General features: G+C 34.6%; 1 protein-coding gene across 19 annotated transcripts in view; it reads left to right on the plus strand.

Moving 5' to 3' along the window:
* Pard3 (par-3 family cell polarity regulator) overlaps positions 1-26,548 on the plus strand; it is a 666,792-nt gene that overhangs the window by 331,563 nt on the left and 308,681 nt on the right. The window lies entirely within an intron of this gene.

Consider the following 26,548-nt stretch of genomic DNA (forward strand, 5'->3'; position numbering starts at 1 on the left):
ACCCTTCATAAATGTTAATGACTTATTTTAATTGCTAAAATTTTTAAAGTTTGGCTAGTTTACCTTGTGAAACAGCCACCTAACAATTCATGAAGTCTGAATCGTTTACCATTTGCTAAAAATAACTCCTTCCAAGGGCTACAAATTCTGCTTGGTGGTAAAGTGCATAATTACCACATGCAAGGTCCTGGGTTTCATCCCCAGCACCAAAGGTGGGGGCAGAAATAGCTGGACCAAGACAGTGTTATATCACTACTTGAGAAGTGCTGCTTCACTGGTAAGCTGATTCCTCCAGTGTTGATTTAATGTTTTGGATTCTTATTTAGTCATGATATTTTCCTTCCTTTCCCTTCCTCTTGCCCTTTTCTTTTGTCTTCCCGCCCCCTCCTTTCCTCTCTCCTTCATAGTGGGGAATCCCAGTGTTTTCCTTGTCATTGTAATAGTTTTTTTGTTTTTTTTTTTTAAATATCTGCCAGCCATTATTGAGGCATAATTGGCAAAACTGTATATATTTAAGGTGTACAATGTGATGTTTTGATATATGCATACAATGTGAAGTCATTACCACAATCAAGATGATTAATAAATCTGTTACCTCACATGGATAGCGTTGTGTATGCGTGAAATGAGAACATTTGAGATGTATTCTTTGAAAGAGTTTCAACTCTGTAATACCTTATTATTTACTGTACTCACCATGCTTTATATCAGGTCTACAGAATTTATTGGTCTTATAACTAAAAGTTCGTGCCCTTTGACCAGTACTTCACATTTTCCTCCATGCCAGCTCCTGGTAACTGCCATTTTACTCTGATAATATGAGTTCTATTTCACTTTTAAATATCAGTTAGACTATGTGGTATTTGTCTTTCTGTGTGTAGCTTATTTCACTGAGTATAATGTTCTGTATGTTCATCCTTGTCACAAATTATAGGATTTCTTCTTTATTGAGGTTGAATAATATTCCTGTGTGTGCATCTGATTTTCTTTATCTATTTATCTGCTGATGAATCCTTAAATTGCTTCTATATCCTGGCTATTATGAATAATTCTTTTATGAAATGTAAGGACAAATATGATTTTAATGTAGTAATTTTATTTCTTTTAGAACATATCCATATAGAGGAATTGCTGTATTAGATGGTGGTTCAGTTTTTACCTTTGAGGCATCCATGCTGTTTGCCCCAGTGTCTGTAGTAATTTACGTTCCTACCAGCAGAGTGCAAGGGTTGCCTTTTCTTCATGTCCTCATTAACACTTTGTATCTTTTGACTGTTTGAAAACAGTAGTCCTAACCAGGTATGAGGTGACAACTCATGGTTTTGATTTATAATTCCATGATATTCAGTGATGTTGAACATGTTTTAATAGTTTTAACACTAAATATAAACATTTTTGGTTATTTAATTAATTAGTTTTACACCCATATGAACTTTTTAAAGAAAATAACTATGTGAGCACTCAGTGGGAAAATGTTTTATTGTTTAAATATTTCAATAATTTTACATAATTAATAATTCTGTTGCCTAAATATCAGAATAGCAGTTTTCAATTTAGATTAATGACATTAGTTGAAAGAAATCCCAAGCATTTTACATATTTTATCTCAGTTTGTGTTTCATATAGTACAAACCATCTAAAATAATTTGGTGGAATATTCAAATATGAACCAGCAAAAAAGGACAGTTTTCCTTGTACACCACTTTTTGGTATTGCAAAGGTTCTCGTTTTTATTATATAGTAAGTATTAGCATATAAATATTGAAATGGAAATAATTTTAAACAATTAAAAAAAACATGGAGATTCTACTTAGGAAACACTGTTTTCTCAAAATTTCAGATTTTTAAATGAATTGTTTCTACATTATTACTTTAAAATAAATGTTTTTAGGATTTGGATAGTTGAATTTGCTAGTTCCTGATACTTGTTATTTGTGCAACAGTAAGTCTGGAGGGAGGGAAAGCCCTCCTAAGACTATATTTAAAAACTCAGCAACCTCTGGGAAGGTCTGAATTTTCCTTCCAGGGTGCCCCTCCCCAGTCTACCTTGACTGTCTGCTTCAGCTTGTCTTTTATTATGAGAACCCTAACCATCACATCTTTCAAATAGGATGGGGAACAAGGCCTTTGTCCTCTTTGTGGCTCTTTTTGAATGCAAGAAAGCCTTTCCCACAGCCTCGCAAAAGATGCCCCTTAGTGTTTTGTTAGCTAAAATTGCATTACTTCTCTGCCCACTTCTAAATCAAAGAAAGTAAAATACCAGTGTTGGTTTAGACTAGTAGAGCTTAACCCCCTTGAGTTAAGAGCAGGGGCTTTGTCATCATTGAATATTATCAGGGTTCTGTTAAATCAAGAAGGGAGGGCAGTATAGGCACACGAATGACAACCTGCATTAGCTAAATATGCTCAATATGACATTTTTATTGAAATATTTGGATACAAAGATTGGCAGCCCAGGGTTTTCTAAAAATGATACTACATTTAATTATATTATAAGGATATTACTTCTATCTACTGTTACAATTGTAGATTTGTTTGTGAGGAAGTGGTACAGTTTCTTTTTATAATTATAGTATAAAATATTTTTTTGGAGCATTGTTTTGAGAAACCTTCCCCCTAAGACTTAGTCTTGATTTGTTTCTGTTGACATTATTTGATATATTTGTTTCACAATAGGCAGGTTTTGGAAAAACAGGTACTCCTCATTCTATGTAGATGACATCAGCAAGTGGATTTGTAGGCCTAAACCATCTTCCTTGACTTAAGTTTAGAAAAAGGTGATGCATTCATTAAATACGGTATGAATGAGACTGTATACCTAGAAAAGTAGAAGCAGTTGGCGATTCCTCTTCAACAGAATTAGAGTGAAATTTATTTATGGGACAAGAAACACACACACACACACACACACACACACACAAAAACAAAACAAAACAAAACAAACAAACAAACAAACAAAAAAACAAAGCTCAGAGTAAATTTCTTTGCCAGAAGTAAGCACTATTATTTGGACAGAAGAAGAGTTATTGGTTCCACTTTATATACTCTCATTGCAATCTGTTTATTTTGTTAACTATTCCCTATGAGTCATCTGACTTTATGTCTATTCTGAGGCTTTTTTCCCTCCATAGTTCTTGCCATTTCAAATAAAAAAGTTTGCATCCCATAGATAAAATAATGTTTTGTATTCTTAAAAATTAAAAAAAAAAAAAAGAATAATGATCAACCCTCAGACTTGACAATTTGGGATTGCCAGAGTAGAACTGATGGCTGTCCTCCTTTCCTTATGCCTCTACACTGGAGAGGTCAAGAGAGTTCTAGATTTTGTATGCCTTCAGTGCATTTGTTTTTGCTCTATTTCCTACTAGAGTGCTTGCCTCTCATTATCTCTGTTGTTGAAGGCAATTGTTATCACATCAGCTTTGCCAATGGGAATAAACAGCAGAGAGAAAAGGACAATGGGTGCTTTGGAATGCTGACCTAGAGGCACCTCCAGAAACCCAGAGTGTCTTTGTTTTGGGCATGGACCTGATCCTACATCAGGGGATATTGAAGCTTCTTTCCTTCTGTCAGGATATTGGTGGTTTCACTTCTATAACAAAAAGGAGATGGTGTGTCTTAGTACAGCTCTGTATTGGGAAGCACTTGGGGTCAACATGGCATGGTTTTCAGAGATAGTTCTCCTGCTTTTCAGAGATAAACTCACCTTGCCCAGAATCAACTGTAGCTCAGTCCTACATCAGATTCATCTCAAGAGGTAGAGGGCTGTTTATCTTTCAAAGGACATCCTTTTGGTTTATCAATCTGTGACTTCCTTTCTCTGAAAGATCTCAGAGGAAACACTGAGGATCTGAAAAACTAAATGGATTTTTGAAAAAAATTTTCAAGCTTCTGAAATTTTGATTCTGAGACTGAGAGGAAACAAAGATAAAAGGCTATAGAACTCTTAGTTTTGATGTCGTAGTATGTTTTAAGAAGTTTGAATTCTTTTGACCATTACCATTTCCCTGACTCTGCATGGACTGTAATTTAATATTGGCAGATAATGGATCATAAGCTGACTTTGTTTTGTATCCTCACACTTTATTGAAACTAATAAATTCTACAAAAGAGGAGGCAGGAACTTTATAATACATGATTGGAAGTATTTAGGACCTGAAAATGAGTGATCTTAAGGAAAATATAGGCTAATTGGGAGCCTGCCATTTCACTACTTTCTCTTGGTGAACAGTCCTGAACCCAATTAGCAGAAATAGCAGGCAAGTGTAAGAGACCTTCTAACTGCCACTTAAGCTTATTGAGAAGGGAATGACTGCCCTGACCTTTAGTGAAAACTATGTTCTAGGGTTCTTTCCATCAAGAAAAACTTCATCTAACTGGCAGATTATTCAGAAGGTGGGAAAATATCTTGAATATTTGGGACACTGTTCCTCTGGAACCTTAGATGTTCAATACCTCACATTTGTCCTCTTGCCAGCCAAATAGAAATTCCACCATCCAGGGTTGTATCTTAAAGTCTCAAAGCCAGGAGTTGTGAGAGCAAGGACAAGAGGGTGCAGGGATTGCAACCCAGGACCTGTGCATGCTAAGCATGCTCTACCACTGAGCTACAGCTCCAGTCCCCACAATGCCTTTTTTTTTTTCCTTGTTATTTTATATACCTTTGTTACTTGTTCAAGTCATGACACATTGACTTTATATTTTTTCATGCAAAGTATTTACATGTCTGACCTTTGATCATATAGTCCTTCTGAAATGATAATGACTGAGATGGGAATAGTGTCTGTTTTTTATATTAGCCTGAACTTGTTGAATCCTGGATATTACAAAAATAATACAACAAAATCTTAAATATAAGATATTTGTATATGGAGAAAAATGCTAGAGAATATTTATCTTTTTATTGTCAAAAATAACCTACTTACAGATGTTTATTCTGATACTTCTTAAACCTTCAAAAATATTTTGATGTTGTCATTAATATTGACATGATACATAATAGTTATATTTCTATATCATGTTACTCTAAATTTGTTTTATTTTTTACTTTTTATTATATTTTTATTTACACCAAATTTTAAATACTTAGGGCAAAAGTAAATTTAAAACTTAGTGAAAAAACATTTCTTAGTGTATTCAGGTTTTATGGAAGCATTTAAAATATTTATTTCCTTCCATGCCAGTCAATAAGTAATTGTGGCCCTTGGTTTTACCTATTTTCACTTTGTCTTATGAGCTTGTGAGTGTTGGGGACAGACAGACTGTGGCTCCTGTTTTTGTGTGATTCATCACACTTGAATTTTCTCCCTATATAGGAACATCCTGTTTCTTTCCCAAGTACTTACTAGAATTTCTGGAATAAGAGGGTGGGGTCGGAAATCTCCCTTTCCTCAGATCTAGAACTATGTAGATGATATAAAGAAGTTGATTTCTGGATTATGAAGTGATCATACTTTATTAATTATAGAGCCAGAAGATGACTTATTTAGAAATCTAATTACAATAGCTGCAGACTGGCCAGTAAAATAACTCAATGGTCACAGCATTAAACAGAGAACAATCAAAATTCAGATATAGAAACAGAACTTCATAGTGTCTGCTGTCATTTGTGGGAAACAAGGTCAAGTTCTGGTTATGCCAAAGGGTAATCGAAATGTGTTTTATTGTAGTTCATTTTATGATTATTCTTTAATCCATGAGCACTGAGTAACCAATGACTGTTCTGATTATTTGGTTTATTATAACCTAAGCCCTCTCATACTAAATTCATACAGTTGTATTTTAAAAGGAAGGAGTTTTATTAATATTATTTGAAAACCTTTGCAAAATTTGTTTAGAAGCAAACATAATTGGTGTTTTTCTCTAGAAGCACCAAATGTAGAAACTAATAATCTCAAGATTATATTAAAATTAAATTTAGTTCTAATGATTAAATGCCAGAGGTTTTTTTATAACAGAAAGTTGTTCTCACAATAACACCAAAAATAAAACCAAAACCAACCTTTTGGAAGAATTGTCTTCTTACCTGGATATATTAATGCAAAATTATTATTTTATTGTGCTTTCATGATAGGGTGACTACTGTTACAATACATGAAGAGACTAAAGGATGTAGCATATATTTTCCATGAACCTTACATATATCCTACTTTTATTATCAAATATTGTGGACTCCACAGTATCAATGGGGAACAGGTCTGGAGTGTAGGGTCCCCTGTTGACCATCTTTTTAGAAATGATCCCCTGACTTCCTAGGGAAGCCTTGCAGGTCACATGGAGGGGCACTTTCATTGGCATTTTCTCCTGAGAAAGACAAGAAACATTCTGCCCTTACACATATTTAAAGACAAAAAGACACCGTGAGTCTGGGAAGCATGTGTCAGTATTAGAAACTTGCCCCTCCGATGGCTGAGTTCTTGCTTTCTGGCCCTCATATCTATGGCTGTATGGCTGTATCCAAGGAAAATAAACCCCCCAGCCTTCATTTTCATTGTGTACAAAATGGGAAAAATAAATTTGGCAGATATGGATGTATTACAGGTTGAAATGCAGACCAAGTTTCTGGCCTATTGTAGAGACTTCTGAGAGGCTGTTTTTCTTCCTGTCTTTCATTTTAGGTAAAAATCTGTTTAGTGGTTTTACCTCAGCAACTCTGTTTTGTGTTGAGTAATTGTGTGTGTGTGTGTGTGTGTGTGTGTGTGTGTGTGTGTGTGTTGCATGTGCATGTTTTGCTGGGGATTGAACTCCTCACAACCTCACACATTCTAGACAAGAGCTCTACCACTGAGTTCCATCCCCATCCCTGACTGATTTGATTGTCTTAAATGTTATTTTCTCCTTGCATATTGGAAGAACCATTTGGTATGCTGTGCTGGTTCATTTTCATCCCTGGCATATTTCTAATGCCCTCATCATCCTTTCAGAATTGGATTCTTATCTCTGTGGCATCTTATCAGAATTAGAATAAAATTTAATCTTTTTAAATCATCTCTGGTTCATTTCTGAAGAACATAATCTGACACCAAAATGACATTAGTGTTAATCTCTCTGTCTGCATCCATTTTTAAATATTTCCTTTTGTTTTTGGCAACCATGTGTAGTTTTAATAGGATTAAATGTAAGGATACTATTCAAGAATTCTAAGTGTCTTATGAAGGCTTCCACTTGGCCACTGGTTATGCATATGGATTCCTTTGCGATATAAGTGAAGTTAGGGAGGCCCAGTGTCACTCATTTTCTTTTGGAACGGATTGTGCAGTTGAAGGGCTACACATCTATTTTTTCCTTTCCCTTGATTGCTGGCCACATTTATTGCTTTGTTGGCCTATGGTCCTAGAAGTCTGTAAGCAGCAATGAAGTGAGGCAGATATTCTACTGAGTGGGAAAAAAAAAAAAAAAATCTTGGGTGGTGCGTGGATTAACCTTCATGGGGAATCTGTTAGTAGCTGATGATTTCCTTGCCTGTGAGTACTGCTGCTAGAATCAGACATTTAAGAGCCTGTTCTATGGATGAAGATGCATTTTCATTTTTAGCTCTGACCTTCAGGTGCCTTTTCATATTTTCACTGCAGGCAGTCTTAAAGATTTTTGTTGTGAGTTGTGTAATTAAATATGATGGTAGAAAGAATACTTGCTTTATATTATATTCCCACCCATCTGTATGTCATTTGCTTTTGAAATTTTGGGTTTTATTTCTATATTTCATGAACAGTGGAACTGCTGTTCTTTAAAAAATGCTGGTAAAGAACTTGCATTAACATTTTTAGCCTACAATATGTTGTTTTCACTACCTATTTCCTACAGCCTGCTTGTAGAAATTGAATCATTCATAAGCCATTTTTAATTTGCAGATTTTGTGATCGAGGTATATATACTTTTCTTCAGTGCTACACAGACTTTTCCCACCTACCTTGAATATGGACATGAAGTGGTCCTAAGATGTTCCTATTTTAAGGGATAAAACATTCTGTTCATTGTTTTTTTTTTTTTTTGTCTTTATCTCCACTGGGGTCTATGTGAGTGTGCCCTGTGATATTTTTCATTGGTTCTGTATATCAACAAGTGTTTTAGTTTTTCCTTCTGTTTTTCATGTTTTTCTCAGATGTTATGGCTGAGAATGTAGATCACCTTTCCTTAGTCATTCCAGGAGGAGGCTTCCTTTACCTCTCACCTGCCAGTGTCCTCACTTGTGTGCTTGTCTCCAGTCCTTCTCAGACTTTGGACTCTGTTCTTATGTTAAATTCACAGTCAGCTACCTAGTCGTGAATAGCTCTGCCTCTCTCTGCTGGATCTTTCCAATCAGCAAATATGTGTTCAACTAACACCACCCCTTTCCCTCTCCTAGCCTTTGTCCTACTGTTGCCTCAGCCTGGCTTGCTGTCCCCCTGATTCTCAGATTTGGTTCCTTCTTATCTTTCATATAAAGGATCACATGAAAGAACCTTCCTTAATCCTCACATTTGAAAGAGGATGACATCCCTGCTGCCTTCCATTATTGTGTCTTTGGTCACTATCCTTTTCTTTATAACATTTATGAATTCCAGTGGGGAATTCTTTGTTTCTATCCATTTGTTGCTCTAAAATGGCTTGGGCATTGTGTGTGTTGTTTGATGTTTGTAAATACTAAGCCTTCCTTTTCTTTTGTTCTCTTTTTTTTCTCCCTCCCTCCCTCCCTCCCTCTCTCTCTCTCTTTCTTTCTTTAATGTTTGAATAAATTGAAAAGAAAAAGTTCCTATAATGTTCCCACTTTTTGTTTTTTCCCTTTTTTAATTATTATTATTATTATTTTTGTTGTTGTTTATTTGCAGTTCTGGAGACTGAACATAGGGCCTCATACATGCTAGGCAAGTTCTCTACCACTGACGTATACCCCTAGACCTCTTTTTATTTTGAGATATGATCTCTTTAAGTTACCCTGGCTGACCTTAAATGTGGGATTACAGGTGTGTACTGCCTGGCTGACATCACTTTTTCTGATACTGTGTATTATTGGTTGATTCTTTTTGGAGTTAACTAAATTGACTATTTCAAAATACTGTATGATCGTGTGACTTTCATTAATTATGAGCTAAAGAGTGCAGATTATAGGTAAATGAACAAAAACTTGTTAAATGTTAAGACATGGACGTTGGGTTGGCAGATCTATTAATGCAGAAGTATTATTGCATTGTTGGTACTTGATCACAAAATTGCTGTTTCTCAGTATCTATATATGATGAAAAAGAAGATTGAGAAATTATTACAGATTAAAGGATCAACAACTGAGGGGGTAAATGTAAGTTCTTTCAAGGGAAAGCAATGTTCCTACTTTGAAAAACTAGATGGCATAGGCAGGGGAGGTTGCTCAGTGGTAGAGCATTTGCCAGTCTGCTTGTGCCCTAGGTTTGATTCCCAGCACTGCCATTAAAAAAACAAAGCTTGATGTGATAGAGAGCACCACCTTTCATATCCATAAGGTTGATCATTTGTGAATTCTCTTTGAGAATGTCTTACAAAAGTGAGCATGGATTAAGTGTCAAAAGATGACCTAGCACGATCAGTCTTCTCCCTGCCTCATAATGAGGTCTGCTGTATCACGGTTGATCACAATGGCTCTGGGAAACCTGTCTCTAAGGGCTTTCCAGAGCAGGTGATGGGAGTAGTGGGCAACAGTTGCTCCTACTTAAGTGAGGTCTTTATGGGACACAAGGAGAATAAAAGGCCAAAACATCATTGTTTTAAAGCCAAGATTGTTGTCAGTTTTATAAGCTCTAAAACATTTAATTAAATATTTAAATGTTTAATTAACAGAAAATAAAGTTTCCATATAACTAGAAAAATATTTGAGCAAACTGTTTGATTATGATAAATAATATAAAAACAATTGAATTGAATGTAATATAGTTAATAGTCTCCTGAAAATGCCATATCATTTTACTGTGAGTTTTTTTTTTTTTTCAGAGTTTGGAGTCCTTTTCATATAATAGGATGAAAATGAATTATACTATCAGTTTAGTATAATTCATTTTCATCCTTTTAGATATGATTTTTTTCTCTTTTTATGGCAAAAATTTCCTTTTAGATATGATTTTTTTCTCTTTTTATGGAAACAACAGATTACTGGCCCTTGTATGTTCAATTTATAAAATATAAATATAAATTCTAATATACCTTTAATGTTGTATATGGTGTATATGTGTTTTTAGTTTGTTTTTTCTTATCTAATTCCTTGAGTATAGCTTCTTTTTATGTATGCTTTTTTTAACATATGATATTTTGATACGGAGATTATGTTGAGTTTTGTAAATTGCTTTCAGAGAGGAATTATTCATTATTTATTATGGTATTGCACAAAAAGTTTCTTAGTTAATGGAATTGATTCTGTTATGAAGATAATCTCATACAGGCTATAGAGAGTGTTTTATTTATTTATCTATTTATTTATTTATTCATTTATTTTACTGTGGATTGAACCCACTGAGCCCCATCTACAGCCTTGTTTTTTATACTTTATGACAGAGTTTCACTAAGTTGCATAGGGCCTTGTTAATTTGCTGAGGCTGGCCTTGAACTTTGTAATCTTCCTGCCTCAGCCTCCCAAATTGCTGGGATTATAGACATGCACCACCAAGAGCATTTTATTTTTTAACTGGTGACATGTATGTATTTGTTCATTATTGTTCTGAGTGGTAATTAGGCACCTATGGTAAATGAGTAATTAAAATCAGAGGTCTTCCCTATGACTATGGAATATTGAGTTACATTAAACTGTATGGTGATTAATTCATCACATTATTTCTTATTTTTAAGATTGTATTTGATTTTTGCATAGGAAATAAATACACAGTTTCCAAAGCAAACATTATACGTATATATACAAAATAATAGTTTCTCTCCCACAGCTCTTTCAGCCACTCTTTTCCCCATATGTGAATCCTTTCAAAATGGTACCATAATTTTTAGAGCAAATACAAAATATATTCTCTTTTTACATTCTGATATAGATAACATTTATAATTTTCTGTGCTGTTGCTATTATTTGCTTAATGTAGCTTGATAATCTTTTGTCCATTTTTGAAACAGTTTTATAATTTTTCTTTGTGTAGATAGGCTATTATCTACAGATGGAGATTTAGGTTGTTTACTGGCATTTACTGTTTTAAAGAATACTGCAGTAGTCTTTCTTTGTATCCTTTTGTATTATATCTGAGATAAATGTATAAAAATGTATTTGTACAAAGAATGCATTGTATAAGAATGTATACATTTATAACTGATACATGTTTCCAGACTGACCTCATAGACACTGGACCAAGTTACATTCCCCTAGTAATGTAACTTTGATAGAGGGGATCCATCCCCTCTATCAAATCACCTTGCCACAATTTATTTTTTAAGGAAGGAGTGTTGGGCCTTGAACCCTAGGCCTCTTGCATGCTAAGCTCATATTGTACCACTGAACTATACCTCCAGGCCCACATGTTAGGTTTCTATTTGCTTCTTATAATTCTTACAGTAACTTGGATACATGAATTCGATAGGAACAAAACCAATAATTTTCTTGTACCTTGGTATTCACAAAGATGACATGCTATTGTAATTTATTTCTATGTTAACACCTTTTTCCATTATGCCTTGGATTGTGTGTTACACAATAATATAGAAACCACCATATGAATGATTGCAAATTGTGGGAACTAATGCAGTCTTCTTGTCATCTTAAATATGCTATAATGTTCTTGATTGTTGGGATTCCTTGAAGAAAATTTATCTTGAAAATGAGATGGGTGTTGATGGAATGTGCTATTGGGGGCTTAAAATTTTTGATAAATAGATATTAGTAGTATTTAATTTCTGACCACCCTCAATCAATGAAGGATTGCTGGCAGTTTATTTTCTGTTATTAGTTTATGACCTATTAGGACCAGGTATTCTATTCTTTTTTCCATTGTTCCATCATCCTGGATGATAAGAATCCTGTGTCTAGATGTACTGATTGGTTTACTTGGGAAACCCCTTATTTTAGATTTTTCTTGATATTTAAAAATTTTTTCCCTTTTTGATGTATATGGTAAGATGTTGGCATTTGTGGTTAAAAAAAGAAAATATCAGAAATGGCCATAAGTACAGTGCTTTTTCTCCTTAGATTTTTTCCCCTGTTATTTATAACATTGAAATATAGACACGTAATGAGAGTGTTATGTAAAATATGAATAACAAATGTGGAATTTATAAAGGTGCATTTAAGTGTCTAGGATAATGCAATCTGTGTTCCCTTTTAAAGACCTTTTACCATTCCATAACCCATGTTTTCAGACATCTTTATCTGTAATTTATTAAATGCTGTGCCTCATAAAAACAGAAAAATAATTTGAATAGCTTAGGGTAAAGCCCCTGTGAACATGAGTAAGCACTCACATGTGAACTTGTTATGTTATCTTGAGGTTTTTTAATTTATTTTTCTTTACTAAAGACAACATCACTTGGGATTCTAACACTTATTCCTTATTCCTTTTCTTTGTACTTCTATCCCTGGTGATTCTTTTCCTCGTCCATTCATCCCTCTCCATCCCCATTTCTCCTTTCCATATTCAGACTGCCATCAGCTTTCATGTAATAGCCTGCAGTCCCTGTCATCTGACCATCCACTGCAGTCCTTGATGTGTGATAAAGAACACTACTTTACACTCCAGGGCTTTGACCATTTTTAGGAGCACCAAGAACTAAAGTGCTTAACCTCTGCTTGAAGTCACAGTGACTTGGATTGAAATAGCATGTTATGTTAAGAAAGTTCCTGAAATTCCTAAGCCTCTAGAGCAAGCTTCCTGGCTTTCTGCAACATATTTCAGAGGATTGTGAGGACCTCCTTCTTTTGTTCTCTCCTCCAGCCATCCATTATTTCGGACACCAGCCTCCTTAAACTCCTAAGGCTTAGCCACATGCTGTCCCTGCCAAAACCAAAACGCCCAGTAGTGTCTTAGTATTTTTCCCATCATGGTCCTTACCAGATTTCATTCAAATTACATGTCTTTCTCTTTGAGGGCAGGACTCATTTGTATTCCCCAGGATGCCTTCATTTGTTTCTTTCCTTTTTGAGGGCTGAATGAATGACTAGACTTCTGGTGTCATTGGATCTCCTTCATATACTTGAGCTTCTCAGCCTAACCATAGTTTTATTGAATACATTTGTTATTGTAAATGACTATCTGCTTATAATTTGTATATCTGAAAATATTTTTTTAAAACATTTGAATAGTAAACATTTTGATAAGAAATATCTTATTCCATAGACAGTATATATTTTTCTACATTAAATGTTTAACTAAGACTCTCCTCTAGCTTAAGCTAGAGAAAGTTTGAGGGGAGAGCAAGGAATGTTAGTTTGATTATATCAGCAGAAATCTAGGCTTTTGGACTTATTCCTATTTTAAGTCCTTGGAGGGAACTAATTTTCCTGAGAACTTTGTATTTTAATCATAAACAGACCCAATGCAATAATACTTTCATAAACCTTTGGCTGAGACTTTGGTATTAATGTCCTGAACTTTTAAAAAGAGAAACATATTTTTGTGGATTTGCCAAGAAAAATAGGTCTCAATTCAAATAAGAATAATGTATTTATTATTTTAAAGAGATTTTTCCAATGAGCAGTGTGTTAAACTTTTTTGCTAAGTTAGTTGTCTAGCGTTGGACATGACACAGGCAGGGAGTTGATGTATTTTCTGTTGCTCAGTATAATGACTTTGAATTTAAAAGTTTTTGCTTTTGACATGCCAGTAAGTTCTGGTGGATTATATGTTATTACTTAACTATTAACTTTTATTTCTTTTGTTTATTTTTTTAGTAATGGATGAATCCTATGTTTTATTTCTTAAATACCTTTGTAACGGCAAAATATGCAGAACAAATGTTGAAGACAAAATTATTTTCTTTTAAACAGTTTTATTTTAATGATTTTTCTTTAAGATATATCAGCAGTTTACCTTTGCTATTAGTAAGTAGCTGAAACCTCACTTTGACTCTGTGACATCCTTCTGTGGTTTCTCTGACATTTTCTTTCTAAGCTCACTTGTATTATTGCCAAAAAGTCTTTTTGTTCTATTTGCCCAAATATGAGTCCTTTCTTTTGATTGATGTTTTATGCATTTCATTGGTGAATTTCTGTTTTGCTGGTTTCTCTTGCCATCCCTTTAGTCTTGTGTGTACCCTCAAGTACTGGCTGGTCCTACCTCAGAGTACTAGCTCAGTTTCAGCATGAGTGAATGTTTTCCATGAAGTTGTGCAATATATATCAGCCTTGGTGTGCAGAAATGGCTCATCATTTGTGAAATTATAAGTTATTTTCAAATGTTTTCTAGACCTAGAAAATTCCACGGTGGTCCATGATTTTTCTTATTTCTTTCAGTTCTGCCATGTGTCTCCTAAGTTTCAAATATATATTTTCTTCTTCTTCATATTTCTTCTATTGCTGGGTGCCATATATATTTGCCTTCATTCTTGCATATGAACACGTCTTTCAACTTTCATAGCACCTGTTCTCATTTTAGCCATATTCCTTATGACTGAACTGATGTAATTGTCTCTCTTTACCATATGTTCCTTTTTAAAAATCAATTCTACATATTCTTATTCACTTAATCTTACAAATCACCATTCGGTTACCTTAACCAAGTTTAAAAGCATGAAGGAATTCACCAATGTACCCTGATTCATTAGCTTGATATTCTGTGTTCTCTGTGATCCACATTCCAACTTTACTTTTTTAGACATCATCTTCTACATGATCTCATGTATTCCACGCTGTAAGTGGACCACTGTACCTTCTGTTAAAAGCTGTTCCTCTCCCTCAGATACACCTAGAATGATAGACCCCCCACCATTTGAATTGTTTTCTTTGGGTCATTTGTGGTTTAAATTAGTCTTTTATCATACTGTATTAGAACTTGTTCTGAAACAGCACTCAGCTTGAAAAGTGGAAGGAGTGGAAGGATCAAGGTTGTTTGTAATGCAAAACAAAGTTGGATCTTGGCATGCTACTTATGAACAGGATTTTTGAGTAAGCTATTGACCTCTAGATTCTGCAGGAACTGGAACCTGAGTTGAAATGGTCACTTAAGGAGACAAACATTCCAAAGATCTGTCTTAACAACAACCAAAATAGTATGGTAAAAATTTAAGGAAACCCAAGCAGCTCATTTCTATTAATGATCTTTTCACAAAATATCAATTCCTTATAATCCTAAGAACAGTTGCTAGATAGTTGTGTGTGTATGTGTTTGGCGGGTGGGGGGGGGGGTGGGGGGGGGTGGGGGGTGGGGGGGTTGTGGAGTAAAGGATGTTCTGGTGCTTCTTGTAAGTGTAGCATCCTAGGAGCAAGTGATGTAATGTGCTCATGACTTAAAGGCTTTGATTTCCTGCCTGAGGCATTTATTATCTTGACCTCTTTAGCCACCTTTTCTTCATTTGGGTAATTGGGAAAATTCCTTCTTTCTTCCTAATACACTTTTTACAAGCTTTAATGATCCTAGCATAGTGATAACAGCTTATGCTCTTGACTCCAAAAGATGATTTTTGCATTCTTTAGCTGTGTGACCTTGGCAATGTTGATTGACTCTTTTCCTGTTACCGTTTTCTTCTTTATAAATGGTAGGTGATAGAACCTGTCTCATAAATTTGGGAAGGATTAGGTAAATAACATAGCTTAATTGTTAATAAATGTTAGCTAGTTTAATTACCATAATGTGCTAATTTAAGCTTAATGTAAAATTTATTGTTCTCAGTCATATAGTTTGTTCCTAGTGGTTGCTCCTTGTTTTCAATCATTACATAGAAAACTTGCTGCTTATCTTTGAATGTAAGACCTTGTTGGATTGTATGATAAGCAAATTGTATATAATACTCTATTCTTTCATTAAAGATTCTAGGTTATGACTTGCTGTATCTAAAAGAAAGTTTTAGTATATGATCAGCATTATTTTTTTTAATTTCCATCTTGTAGATGATTAAGCTTTTCATATAGTTATACACAAGGCGAAGATCCATTGATGAAAAAATTTAGCCAAGAATATGCCACACAGCATATTCTCTGACTCTTCTGTAAATGTAAAAACTTAAATGTCTCTTTTTAGCTTACTAAGAAATACTAGCATTATGGTTGAGTTTCTTTGTGTAAGTGTAAGTGAAACAATTTTATCTTTTTTTAAACTTGTGGCTCTAAGCTTCTCATCTAGGCTGATCTTTCATTTAAATTCCCAGGGTTATCTATGTTGATGTAAATTTAAAACTGGCACCTCAATTCATGGCTGTATTTGCTATCTCAGGTCATAAGTGTTTCAGTTAGCATTCTTGAAACTTAAATGTTCACTCCAAATTTCTGAGATTTCTCTGTTTTTTTTCCCCCCTCTTTCAATCAGAGTAATAGTCCTTTTCAAGTTCTAAGCTAAAACTCCTTTGAGTGTTAAAATATATGTTTTATTCTGATTTGAAAGTTAACACTAGAATTTATAAAATTCAGTGTCCAAAAAAATTATAAAATTAAAAAAATATATTGTCTACTGTTACTCTTTTCCTTTCCACTTTCAGCCTAGGCTGGAGGCTTTTCTTGGGTGCACCATTTTGCATTGCTTGCAAATTTTCATTGATATTTTGCATAGTTAATTTAATATTTTTTGGTGTGTGTGTGTGTTATTGTGCCAAATTACATTAAATCATTTAGTTTCACTATTTTTGTGTGGCTTCCTTTCGTTTATAATATAGTCTACAACTAGTTCTTGCCTTCTTTAACCCTATCAGTAGTTTGAATTTGCAAAATAACTGGCTGTAAAATTCTCTCCTGGTCCTTTTTTCCACATTGGCTGGCTCTGACCTCTTTTCCTAGAAGATTGCAGAAGAAAATATTGCAATCTTCTTTCACCCAAATAGTGAAAGGCAATGTCAATTTTATCTATATTTTGAATAATTAATTTGTATTATAATGTGAGTTTTTAATCCTTCATTTCTGAACTTCAATAATCCAAATATAAGCAATTTGTAGGCTTTTAAGTATTTTTAACAGTAAAGCAATCGTAGGTAATTGGCAGAAGATAGGTTTTCATTGTATTCATCTCTTGGTATTGTATAGTCACTGTGGTCAGGGTTGCCAGGAAAAGTGTCTTCTTCAATTTGGTTTCCTATCTTAAAGGTTGTGACAGTGGCAGAGAGAAACTAGGGGGTGGTTTTTTACTTGAAACCATTTTGGGGGGAGCTGCCCACCTCGTAGGAGCCTGAATCTACCTGCTTTCCCTGTTTTGTAGCATGTTCTGGTTGATATAACATATCTCCTCTCCTCTCCTTTGTCTTCTTACTTTGCCACAGAATTTCCACTTCATCTGACCCCTTCCATATCTCCACATATCTTGACTAGCTCTCATTTTACTCTTCTTCACAATAAGGACATTTAACTCGAATTCTTTGAGAGTCAGCTATATTCTCAACACTGAGAGTAGGGAAAATTTGCAAAGTAGAGCATTCTTTTGAATAGTGTAAATATTTTACCATTAAATTTTAGGGCTTCAGCTTCTAGCATTATGAGTAATTTTAGGTTTCAACTTAACGTGTATTGTTATTGAGAAATAATTCTAAATTAAACTTTTAAAAACCATCAGATAGTTTTGATTTCTAAGTTGCCTTTTCAAAGTCTGGTTCCCAAGCCTTGTTTATTTGTTTTTAGTATTGACTGCAGGCATTTTTGTTTGGTAAAGTAATGCTATCTCTTTTCTAAAACATGTGACAGTCTTTTTGGCTAGCAGAGGACTGGAATCATTGTTGTGCCTACAATAAAGTGGTGGAATTGGATGTAGGGCATTTGTGAACATTCCAGTGGATGTCACAGGCAAACATTTGAGGACTCTGCCATAAACTTCAGGGCTTCCTTGGATAAGTTGATGGTGTTCACTTTGAGCTTTGAAGCACTAGTATGTTCCTGGAGAAAGAGCCATGAAAATAGATGGCGTTTTCTTTGTAGGTAATTAGGTGTTGAGAGTGTAGTATGCAAGAGTGAATAATATGTAGATTTTAGAACTGGGTTCAGATTGTAAAAGTGTGTGTGTGTGTGTGTGTGTGTGTGTGTGTGTGTGTATAACATTAAGAGACAATGTTGATGAATGAATAAAAAAGGTCAAATCTGCCATATTGGTACTGAAGGAATTAATGATTTCATTACCATTAAAGCATGTGAAAATGAGTTTGAGAAGAGTAGGTCAAAAAGGGAGAAAGTTAAATTAATAGGGTTAGAAATAATGTCTTTAACTCAGGCTGCTGCATTGGAGATTGAAGAAGAAATTTAGTAGAAATTAGGAGGTAGACTCGATTGGTCTTGAACATAATTGAGATGTGGTTTTCTGTGAATAAGACACTGAAAAGGCTTATGGCAAGTTCAGTAGAATGGAAGGATGTGCACCATGTTTCTAAAGGGTTGAGGAGAAGGTAGAGACAAAAAGCATGGAATGTTAAGATAAATAGACCAATGTGTGTGTTTTGTTTTTTTAAATGTCAGAGCGATTGTTGCCCAGTTGTCCACTCTTGGTAAGAAGCCATTGCTCACTTGATAGGGTTGTCTGCTCATTTAAAGTTAGAACCTTAATTACTTGCAATAATGAGTCAAACCTCATCATGCTTCATATTTGATTAGTTCCTTCTGGAGTCTTTCAAAGACCCTTCTGGTTTGTAGTGACCTAAATAGTTTTGTGTTACTGAAATACATTTCATTGTCTATTTCTTCCCACAGTTTATTATGAATATATAAAATAACATTGGTCTTGATTTTTATCCCAAGGGGTTCTGACATTAAAATTTCTGGTAAGAAACGTTTCATTTTTGTTTCGTAGAATATATGAAATGGCTGGTAATTTTATTTTTATCCTTTACATGCATGGCTCTGTGTAATGAGATGACGGAACTCTACATCATCCATGTTTAGTTTCTCTTATTAGTATCCTATTTTATTGGTGTTGTTAGGTAAAATGTTAATGTATAAATGATTGTACTTTATGGCATATGACACTTGCAAATATAGAAATACATATGGCCTTCAAAAGAGCAGGAAATTTAAGGGTTAATCTTCAATCTGTGGTGAGTTGCATTTTGCTGGAATAATATTGCCTAGGGACTTGCTATGAATAAGGAGATAAAAATTGAACAGAGTTTGCTAGTTTCTTTTCAATTCCCCATGTGATTATAAATTTAACAGGTTGTTAATATTTGAACTTTAATAATGGTTGTGTGAGTTGAAAAATGCCACTGTGATTTTTAAGGTGGTCTAGAAAACCTGGGTAATTATTACATAATTCAACTTAACTTCTTGAAACTCCAGTTCTCATAAAAGCAATTTTGATGATAGTAAAAGCATGCCTGGCTTTTTTTTTTTTTTTAACCCCAACATTCAGTTGTGTATGAGTTTATATATATGTGAATTTTGGAACTATGTGTGGGGTAACTTTTGCTCAATAAGAACTACCAGTTCTTTTTTTGTTTTCTTTTTAATTTTTTTTATTTATTCTTTTTAGATATACATGACAGTATAGTTTGACATATTATACATACATGGAGTATAACTTCCCATTCTTGTGATTATACATGATGGGGAGTTACACTGGTTGTGTGTTTATATATGAACACAGGAAAGTTATGTCTGATTCATTCCACTGCCTTTCCTATACTCATCTCATCTCCCTTCCCTTCACTCCCCTTTGTCTAATCCAGTGAATATCTATTCTTCCTTTCCATCCCTCTCATTGTATGTTAGCATCCACATATCAGAGAGATCATATGGCCTTTGTTTCTTGGGGATTGGCTTATTTCACATAGCATGGTAGTCTCCAGTTCCATCCATTTGCTGGCAAATGCCATTATTTCATTCTTCTTTAAGCCTGAATAATATTTGACTGTATATGTAAACCACATTTTCTTTATCCATTCATCTGTTGAAGGATACCTAGATTGGTCTCATAGTTTAGCTCTTGTGAATTGAGCTGCTGTAAATATGGATATAGCTGCATCACTACAGTATGCTGATTTCAAGTCCTTTGGATATAAACTGAGGACTGGGATAACTGGGTCAAATGGTGGTTCCCTTCCAAGTTTTCTGAGAAATCTCCATACTGCTTTCTAGAGTGGTCGCACCAATTTGCAGGTCTATAAGCAATGTAGGAGCGTACGTCTTCCCCATATCCTGGCCAACACTTATTGGCACTCTATTCTTTTTTTAATTAATTAATTTGTTAGAATTTGTTTTGTATAACAGAAGAATGCATTTCAATTCATAGTATTTATAGAAAAATGGAACACAATTTTTCATTTCTCTGGTTGTATACAAAGTAGTGTCACACCATTTGTGTCTTCATACAGGTTCCCAGGGTAATGATGTCCATCTCATTTCACCATCTTTCCTACCCCCATGCCCCATCCCTTCTCCTCCCTCCCCTTTGCCCTATCCAAAGTTCCTTCATTCCTTCAACAACCCCCAACCCCCGCCATTATGGATTGGCATTCACTTATCAGGGAAAACATTAAGCCTTTGGTTTTTTGGGATTGGCTTACTTCACTGAGCATGATATGCTCCAACTCCATCCATTTACCTGCAATAATTTTATTCTTTTTTAATACTGAGTAGTATTCCATTGTGTATATATACCACAGTTTCTTTATCCATTCATCTATTGAAGGGCATCTAGGTTGGTTCCACAATTAATTGTGAATTTGTGCTGCTATTAAACAGTGATTTGGCTGAATCCCTGTAGGATGCTGTTTTTAAGACATTTGGGTATAAACTGATGGGTGGAGTAGCTGGGTCAAATGGTGGTTCCATTCCATGTTTTCTGAGGAATGTCATTACTGCTTTGCAGATTGGTTGTACCAATTTGCAGTTCCACCAGCAGTGTAAGAGTGTGACTCTCCCAACACATCCTTCCCAACACTCACTGTTGCTGTATTCTTAATAACTTCCATTCTGACTGGAGTGAGATGAAATCTTTGACTAGTTTTGGTTTACTTTCTCTAATTGCTAGAAATACTGGAAATTTTTTTTCACATATTTGTTGCTCAGTTGTATATTTTCTTCTGTGAAGTGTCTGTTCAGTTCCATATCCCACTTAATGATTGGATTATTTGGTTAAAATTTTGTTAAGTTTCTTTATAAATCCTGGAGATTAGTGCTCTATCTGATGTGTGTATGGCAAAAATTTGCTCCCGGGGCTGGGGTTGTGGCTTAGAGATAAAGCACTCATCTAGCACATGTGAGGCTCTGGGTTCCATCCTCAGCACCACATAAGAATAAATAAATAAAATAAAGGTAAAAAAAAATTGCTCCCTTTTTGTAGGTTCTTTATTCACATCACTGATTGTTTCTTTTGCTGAGAAGAAGCTTTTTAGTTAGAGTCCATCCCATTTATTGATTCTTGATTTTATTTCTTGCACTTTAGGAGTCTTCTTAAGGAAGTAGAGGCCTAATCCAACATGATAAAGATTTGGGCTTACTGTTTCTTTAGGTACAGGGTATCTGGTGTAATTCCTAGGTCTTTGGTCCCCTTTGAGTTGAGTTTTGTGCATGGTGAGGTAGGGGCTTAATTTCATTTTGCTGCATACGGATTTTCAGTTTTTCCAGCATCGTTTGTAGAAGAGGCTATCTTTTCTCCAATGTATGCTTTTGGCGCCTTTGTCTATATGAGATAAATGTGTTTATGAGAATTTGTCTCTGTGTCCCCTATTCTGTACCATTGGTCTGCATGTCTATTTGGTGCCAAAACCATGCTGTTTTTATTACTATTGGTCTGTAGAATAGTTTAAGGTTGGGAATAGTGTTGCTACCTACTTCACGCTTCTTGCTAAGGATTACTTTAGCTATTCTGGGTCTCTAATTTTTCCAAGTGAATTTCATGATTGCTTTTTCTATTTCTGTGAGGAATGTCATTGGTATTTTTTATTGGAATTGCATTAAATCTATATAGTGCTTTTAGTAGCATGCTCAATTTGACAATATTAATTCGGCCTATCCAAGAACAGGGGAGATCTTTCCATCTTCTAAGGTCTTCTTTAATTTCTTTCTTTAGTGTTCTGTAGTTTTCATTGTAGAGGATTTTCACCTCTTTCATTGATTCCCAAGTATGTTTTTTTTTTTTTTTTTTTGAGGCTATTGTGAATGGAGTAGTTTTCCTAATTTATCTTTCAAAGGATTCGTCACTAAGGTACAGAAGTGCCTTTGATTTATGGGTGTTGGTTTAATATCCTGCTACTTTACTGAATTCGATTATTAGTTCTAGAAGTTTTCCGGTGGAATTTTTAGATCCTCTATGTACAGAATCATGTCATTGGAAAATAGTAATAGTTTGAGTTCTTCCTTTCCTATTTAATTCCCCTTTAATTTCTTTTATCTGTCTCATTACTCTAACTAAAAAGTTTCAAGGACTATATTAAATAGAAGTGGTGAAAGAGGGCATACCTGTCTTGTTCCAGTTTTTAGACAGAATGGTTTCAAGTTTTCTCCATTTAGAATGAATGATGTTGGCCTTGGGCTTAGCATAGGTAGCTTTTACCATGTTGAGATATGTTCCTATTATCCCTAGTTTTTTAGTGTTTTGAAAATGGGGGGGGGTGCTGTGTTTTGTTGAATGCTTTTTCTGCATCTATTGAGATGATCATATGATTCTTTAAGTCTATTTATAGATGAATTTATTGATTTCCATATGTTGAACTAACCTGGCATCCCTCGGATGAACCCCACTTGATCGTGGTATACTATCTTTTAAATATGTTTTTGTATTCAGTTTTCCAGAATTTTATTGAGAATTTTTAAATTTATGTTCATTAGAGATATTTGTCTGAAGTTTTTTTCCTTGTGTGTCTTTGTCTGGTTTTAGAATCAGGGTGATACTGGGCTCATAGAATGAGTTAGGAAATGTCCCTCCTTTTTCTACTTCATGGAATAATTTGAGGAGTATTGGTGTTAGTTCTTCTTTGAAGGTCTTTAGAACTCAGCTGTGAATCTGTCTGGTCCTGGACTTTTCTTGATTGGTAGGCTTTTGATGATATCTTCTATTTCTTTTCTTGAAATTGATCTGATTAAATTGTGTATGTCAACCTGATTCAATTTTGGTAAATCATATGTCTCTAGAAATTTGTTGTTGTCTTCAAGATTTTCTATTTTACTGGAATACAAATTCTCAAAATAGTTTCTAATTGTCTGCTGTATTTCTGTATTGTTCGTCATGATTTTTCCTTTTTCATCATGGATTTAAATAATTTGAGTTTTCTTTCTCCTTCTCTTCATTACTGTGGCTAAAGTTCTGTTTATTTATTCATTCAAAGAACCATTTTTTCTTTTTGTCAATTTTTAAAATTCTTTTGTTTCAATTTCAATTATTTCAGCTCTGATTATACTCTATTTTCTACTATTTTTGGTGTTGATTTGTTCTTCTTTTTCTAGGGTTTTGAGATGTAATGTTAGGTCATTTCTTTGTTGACTTTTTCTTCTTTTAAAGAATTCCATAGGAGGAACTTTCCTCTTTCTTAGTATTGCCTTCATGGTGTTCGAGAGGTTTTGATATGTTGTATCATTGTTCTCCTTTACCTCTAAGAATATTTTAATCTCCTCTCTGATGTCTTCTGCAATCCATTGTTCTTTCACTAGCATAATATTTACTCTCCAGATTTTGGAGTAGCTTCTATTTTGAATTTTAACATTGATTTCTAATTTCATCACATTATGATCTGATAGAATGCAGGGTAGTTCTCTACGGTTTCGTATTTGCTGAGAGTTGTTTTGTGGCATAATATGTGATCTATTTTAGAGAAGGATCCATGTGCTGCGAAGAAGAAAGTATATGCACTCATTGATGGGTGAAATATTCTACATATGTCTGTTAAGTCTAAGTTATTGATTGTATTATTGAGTTCTATAATTTATTTATTTAGTTTTGTTTGTAAGATCTATCCAGTGGTGAAACAGGTGTGTTACAGTCACCAATATTATTGTGTTTTTGTCTATTTGACTCTTGAAATTAAGAAGAGTTTGTTTGATGAATGTAGATGCTCTAGTGTTTGGGGCATATATACTTAATGATTGTTATGTCTTGTTGATGTTTGGTTCTCTTAAGTGGTATAAAATGTCCTTCTTTATCCCTTTTGGTTAACTTTGGCTTGAAGTGTACTTTATTTGATATGAAGATGGAAACCCCTGCTTGTTTATGTAGTTCATGTGAGTGTTATGTTTTTTTCCCAACCTTTCACCTTCAGTCTGTGGATATCTTTTCCTATGAAATTAATCTCTTGAAGGCAGCACTATTGTTGGGTCCTTTTTTGAAAAATCTAGTCTACCAGTCTATATCTTTTGATTGATGAGTTTAGGCCATTAACATTCAGGGTTATTATTGAGACACGATTGGGATTCCAGGTCAATTTTGTTTATTTTTGTTTTTTAACTTAATTTGGTTTCTCCTTTGATTGATTTTTCCTTTAGTGTAATAATTCCCTTTGCTGATTTTCATTGTTTTTCAGGTCCTCCTCTTGGAATATTTTGCTAAGGGTATTCTGTAGTGCAGGCTTCCTAGTTATAAATTCTTTTAACTTTTGTTTATCATGGAAGGTTTTTATTTCATCATTAAATCTAAAGCTTAATTTTGCTAGATATAAGATTCTTGGTTGGCATCCATTTTCTTTCAGAGCTTGGTATATGTTGTTCCATGGTATTCTAGCTTTCAGGGTCCGAGCTGAGAAATATGTGGAGATCCTATTGGTTTCCCCCATATGTAATTTGATTCCTTTCTTTACTGGCTTTTAAAATTCTCTTCTTATTGTGTATGATAGGCATTTTCATTATAATGTGCCTTGGTGTAGTTCTGTTGTGATTTTGTACATTTGGTGTCCTGTAAGCCTCTCACATTTGATTTTCCAATTCATTCTTTAGGTTCAGAAATTTTTCTGTTATTATTTCATTGAATAAATTGTTATTCCTTTGTCTTGTAACTTTATACCTTCCTCTATTACAATAATTCTTAAATTTCGTCTTTTCATCTTATCCCATCATTCTTGGATGTTCTGCTCATGGTTTCTTACTATCTTTACTGTGTGGTCAACTTTATTTTCAAGATTATATGTTTTGTCTTCATTGTCTAAAGGTCTATCTTCCAAATGATCTAATCTGTTGATGATGCTTTCTATTGAGTTTTTAATTTGGTTTATTGTTTTATTTATTTCAAGGATTTTCTTTTTTTTTTTTTTCAGAATCTCTATCTTCTTATTGAAGTCATCTTTTGCTTCCAGTATTTGCTTATGCAGCTCTTTATTAAATGATTTTTGCTGCTTCTATTTGCTCTCTTATGTCACCCTTTAATTCACAGAGCATTTTAGTTATGTACATCCTGAACTCCTTCTTTGACATTTCTTCTGCTATGCTGGCATGGATTCTAATAATGTTGTATCTTGGTTTGTTCAGGGGCACTTTCGTCCCTTGTTTTTTTCATGTTGTTCCAGTGTCTTCCCTTCCGTCAGTGTGGATCCAAGGTGTTACAGTTGTTACCCTCTAGGCTTGTAGTGTCCCTGCAGGGTTCTAATACTTCTCCTTTAAGGGGAGGTCAATTTTAACAGATCCCAATACAAACAATATACAGCCTTACACTAAATAGCTCCTATTAAGATGTTTATTGTCTTGTCACAATAGACAGAAATGATGAGTTCACTTATTATCTAGAATATAAACAGCAGGTTTGCAAAAGAATCTAGAGTTTCTAGTGGTTGGCAAGACAGAACGGGGTGGGGGACCCTGTAGGATGGAATGTAAGGAGACAAGAAGTGAGGATCTATAGTTTTTAGATCTTAGGAAGCATGAAAAAGGTATCAAAAGAAGTTGGCTAGTAGCAGGAGGAAAGAGAGAAAGAAATTTTGGGGAGACAAGTAAGTGGGAAGACAATAGAGACACTATAAAAAAACAAACATAAAAATTAAGAAAAAGAAACTGTAAAAATAAAAAAGAATACACAACTGTAATATCCTGTTCGACATCCCAGTCCTCAGTAGCCGATTGCAGCAAAAGTACTTGATTTCACAAATGTTGGGGATGTGCCCGCAGGAAAAGAGAATAAAAGGAAAAAAAGAAAAGAAAAATATATTGAAGGAAAATGAAAGGATTGTTTTGGTTGGAGTTGAGTATCTTTCCTGCTTCCCTTCTCATCCAATAAGTGGGACTGTCTGTTGTTTGCTGTTATGTCCACCCGCAGGATGGTGAAGGCTATTAGGGTAGGAAGTTTGGTCTTGGAGGTGGAACTCCTAGAGGGATAGCACTTGCAGGTCCCCATTGGAAGACTGCACCCCAAGAATCTCCTTTGGGTCCCACTTGTGTGATGTGGGCACCAGGTTTTATTTTCTTATATCGCCTATAGACCTCGCAAATTCTTGGTCTCTAATTTAGTCTCTAAACTGTATCTCACCCCCTCCCTTTCTACTTCCCAATCAGGAACCTGTGTTTCCAGAGGTCTAGTGGGCTGCACTCTGTGCCTGTGCACCTATCGTGGAGAGCTGTTTTGTTTTGGGCAGATCAGGACCA

The sequence above is a fragment of the Callospermophilus lateralis genome, chromosome 13 (assembly GCF_048772815.1).
Source record: "Callospermophilus lateralis isolate mCalLat2 chromosome 13, mCalLat2.hap1, whole genome shotgun sequence".
Classification (NCBI taxonomy): Eukaryota; Metazoa; Chordata; class Mammalia; order Rodentia; family Sciuridae; genus Callospermophilus; species Callospermophilus lateralis.